Raw genomic sequence first — 4,684 nt, 5'->3', positions numbered from 1 at the left:
AACAAAAAAAGAGAGAATTTTTTTTTTAAGAGACTTTCCATTTTTTTTTGTGTAATTATTACTATTATTATTATTTTTATTTTTTTTTCTTTTCTTTGGACTGGACAATCGAGACATTATTTTTATTTATTTTTTTGAACCCTACGGAAGGGTACCCTTAAATACAAACTGTTTGCAGGGAAGGACGACGATTACTATATCGTCTCGGCCCCTCGGGTTCGTACATGACATAGGAGTCGTGGCCCGAGTCGACTTCAACGGTTCATCCCCCGTCTGGTACGGGAGGTAAGTCCATCGAAACACTCGTGAATCTCCTGTAAGCGAGTTACTGTATTCCTTAAGGTGATTCATTGATTGAGGACGAATTTGGATTGTTTTTAAATTCCTAGTAAAGGGCAAGTCCTGGACAATACAAGATAAGGGTTCGGATTTCATCACCGCTCCCTTCTTTCCCGCCTTAGGAAAACGAAACCTAACGCGAACCCAAGCTTAAAATTTGATTAGAACGAGACCGATAGGGTAACGCGCTTATTAGGAAAATTTTTCGAAGGATATTGGTTACTTTCTTAAGCACACCTCGAAGTTTATGATGGTTTCTGTGAGTTGAATGCGTGACTGCGCCGCCTTGTGATAGCGGTGAGGCCTTGGGTATCAAAGCTCCACTAAGCTTCCTTCGCCTCTATTCAACTTACTTTGACTCGGATTGATTCCAGAGGGGTTTTCTCAAATTGCAACGAATTCCCTTTCGAAAGATAGAAGCTGGTCTAGAAACAATCTAAGTGGAGCCATCATGCTTTTTGTTTGTAGAATTTATAGGTTTGATTTGGTCGAGTAAGCCTTGTTTGTGATTGTGTAGAATTCCTCTGTAGTTTGTGTTTCCTCGGTGATGAATCCTTTTCAGGAGACGCCACCTGAGATGACGTTACGAGAATATATGAGTAGAAATTCTCATTATCAAGAGACGTCTTCGAAAATGACTCTTGGTTAATATATGCAAGGGAAACGACATTGGGATGTTCCAACGGTTAGCGATGAATCACCTCTAACGATCTACGAGAAGTATTATAAAAATAGACCGCCTAGTTTGGAACAAAGATTGAGAATTATTAAATGTAAAAAATTATATTATGATGATGAAGATAGTGCTGATGAAGAATCGAAAATGTGTGGGAATAGTGATCAGGAATTTGTTACCCCAGTTGAGCCTTATAATGATTATATTATTTCTGGTTCAGATCCTAATAATTTTAAAATTTATTCACCTATTCAAAAGGACGAGGATTTGACTAGAGATACCCCCGTTTCATACGATGTAGTATGTCTTGTTTACGAAACCAAGAAAGGTTTAGAGGAACCGGTTTATCATGAGAATACTGTTTTAGAGTCATACGATTTAGAAACAATAGTCTTAGATGAACTCGTAGAGGTGAGTGAGGATGCACCGCAATATTATAACTTAGAAGAATCAATTTCCCATTTTCAAGAATCCGATGACCTACAAATTAGGGAAGTTGTGACTAGTCTATCTAGAGACACTGAAAACTCTAAGTTTGGGGGTGAGTATCATCCTCCATGTTCTTTAACTCTTAGTAAGGTCCCTCACTTGGGACTTGACATCAATGCCTCAACCATCTTACAAGATTATCTTCATACTCGTTTTCCAGAACTTAATAATATCCAACAAGAGTCTCAACTGTTAGAAACCCATCCTCTGGTTGATGTGGTTAACCCAGGCAATAATACCAAGATTGATTTTGTTTTCCCACCAAATAGTTTTCTTCCAAATGTGGGAACATATAGATTTCAAATGTGTCGAATATTAAGTTGTGAGACTAAACCTAAATGCCTTAGGAAATTAGAATCGGCACATTTGCTTAAGAATGACCACTACTCTCACTGTGGTCAATTATGTAAGTCAAACCTGATTGACTTAGAGGATCCTCAGTTATTTAGGTTATTATTATTTTGTGATTCTATGTTCTTATTTGAGTTTTTCCAGACTCTAGGACCTAATAATTTGGATCCAACCTATGAGGAAATGCATCCGAGGAAAATATTTTATTTAGACCCTTTCATAGAACCTGAACCACAATTAGATATAAATATCTTAATCAGGAAACTAGATAAGGGCATGTTATTCTTGTTCACTTTCTTGGGTTATTGTAGTTTCCTTTGGTCAGCTCTATTTCGTTTTGAAGACCCACAGTTATTTCGACTGTTACTTTATGGTTCGAGTTGACTAATCCTTTCCTAAGTCTGGCTGAAGACTTTAAACTTAGCACTTCTTGGGAGGTAACCCAATCTCATGCAACACGGTAATATCCTTCCTTAACTCTTTTTCTTCAAATGGTAAGAGTTTCTCATTGTTCATGCTTTTAATTTCATCTTTAGAACATTGAGGACAATGTTAGATTTAAGTTTGGGGGTATGGGAAAAACTTTTTAGTTGCAATTAATAAACTCCTGAGCCTAGAAATTTTTGCCTATTAAGGTTTGCACTAACCAATATAAGTGGATGGGAACATATTGGTTATATGAGTTGAGGAACCAATCTGATTAGATGGAAACATCTAGAAGAGTCTATTCATAAAAGCACAGAGCTCAGGTGTTAGAAATAACATGATAGTTTCACCATATCTCGTTGAGTCCTTTTCGCTTTCTATTTTTATCTTTATTTTATTTTAAGTGATTTTGTGGGGCACACGATTCAAGTTGTTACCATTGCTAGGATGAAATAGAGTGATAAGAGATACCTCAAAAAAAAAAAAAAAAAAGAAAGAAAAGAAAAATGAAAAAGAAAGAAAAAGAAAAATTGAGACCTGACCATTAGACCAAACGGAATAAAATTCAATAAAGTCGACCACTGGTACCCTTGTATATGCCAGTTGTGTTGACCTAGAGTTAGGATTATTGACCACTGGTTCCCTTGTATATGCCAGTGCGTTGATATTAGTCAGACCGGTATCTCAGTCATTTAGGTTAGGCTCATCTTGGCAGAGGCCTTCAGACAGATATGGGAAACACCTTTCACTTTTCAAGCATCTACATTTTTCTTTTTCGATCTTCTTGATCTTTTCATGTGATTAGTTTGACTCCGAGTATGATGTCCATAGTGAAACTATCTTAGTAGAGCTCTGTCACTTATATGAATTTTAGTATGCTTGAGTGCAAACTCGTGTACACCAATTGGAATTTCACATCAGGGTTCTTCCTCCCATAAGCAATAAGTATGCCAACCAATGAGGTTCTTTAGTTCCTTCCAAGGTTCTGCGTAGATAACTAGGGTCTGGAGTAAAGGTTTTGTGGGTAAACCTCTGGTAAACCTTCCCGAGATTAACTCGGTCACTATTTTATTTTGTAGTTTTGATTTGCTCGGGACTAGAAAATAATAAGTTTGGGGGTATTTGATAGACGCATTTATGTGTCTGTTTTGTTCTCAATGTTCTGTATTGTTAGACTCGATTAAGTACTTATTGTGTTATTTTGTGTTCTTGTAGGAAATTTTAGAGAAATAAGCCCTTGCGGCGAAATGGGCTCAAAAAGCAATGTTTTACACCCCGGAGAAATGTACCGTAGGCACCCCAGAAATGCACCGGAAGCGTCCCAGAAATGTCCCGGAGGAACCCAGAAAAATTACCATTTCCACCCCAATTGATATTCGCACACCAGCACTCTGGATAAGGTGCACCTTCTTCAACAATTTGAATTTGTGTTTTTGGCGTGAAATGAAGTTTTCAACTGGCAGAATTTTGATTGTCAAAATGAATGGGTTAGAGTGCGATTCAATCGCTGAAAATTGGCAGAAAGATGTGATTTGGCATAAGGAACAAAGTTTGGGTGGTGGTTTCGATCAAATTTGGATGGAATACGTGTTTTGATTCTCGAGTTCAAAACAGGGCAAGCATGCACTGGAGGATGATAATCACGCGTCATGGAGAGTTATGGACGTGTTCTGATGATGTGGAATGGCTCGAGCATCACTTTGTGTCGTGAAGAGCGTGGAGGGAGGAAGTTTACGCAAGAAATTCCAAGTTTGGTAAGAAAATATTCGGAAAATATTGTTATTCACTGCCCGCATAATGAAGAATTATATTGGAGTTATTGGCGAGATTTGGAGCTGTTGTTGGGTATAAATAGGCTCTTTGGGTCTACTAGAGAGGGTGTCGAGAGTCTGGGGGGCTGAGGAGAGCCAGAGAAGAAGAAATTCGAGTTTTCCCAAACTCGGTTTCTGCTGCTGCTGCTGCTGACGAACATGAAGAACACGAAGAACGGACCTGCAACAACAGTCGTTTTTCTACAGTGATAAAGAATCACACATGTGGGTCGTACATCAGGCAGTCTTATTTTCCACAGCGTTTGCGACACAGCCGCAACAGTCTTATTTTGTCACTGAGGTTCGTAGGTCTCTGGTTTAATTGTATTTCTCATATTCTCATCATTTGCAAACCATTTTTGAGCCATAATAAATTATTTTGAGAGCATTTTTACTATGATGAGCTAAATCCCTCGTAACCAAGGCAATGGAGGAAGCTATTCACGCAACATAAATGGGTAACTATTTCATTTAATTATATAATTCACCTAATCGCTGCTTTTGCAGAGTTTTAAATTGTTTGAATGATTGTCTTAATTATTTGTTATTCAGTTTGATAGGTTATGCTTGGTTTAATCTCTTGATAATCTAT

The sequence above is a fragment of the Papaver somniferum genome, chromosome 1, assembly GCF_003573695.1.
Source record: "Papaver somniferum cultivar HN1 chromosome 1, ASM357369v1, whole genome shotgun sequence".
In the NCBI taxonomy this organism is placed as follows: domain Eukaryota; kingdom Viridiplantae; phylum Streptophyta; class Magnoliopsida; order Ranunculales; family Papaveraceae; genus Papaver; species Papaver somniferum.
Note: the sequence above shows the minus strand (reverse complement) of the source record.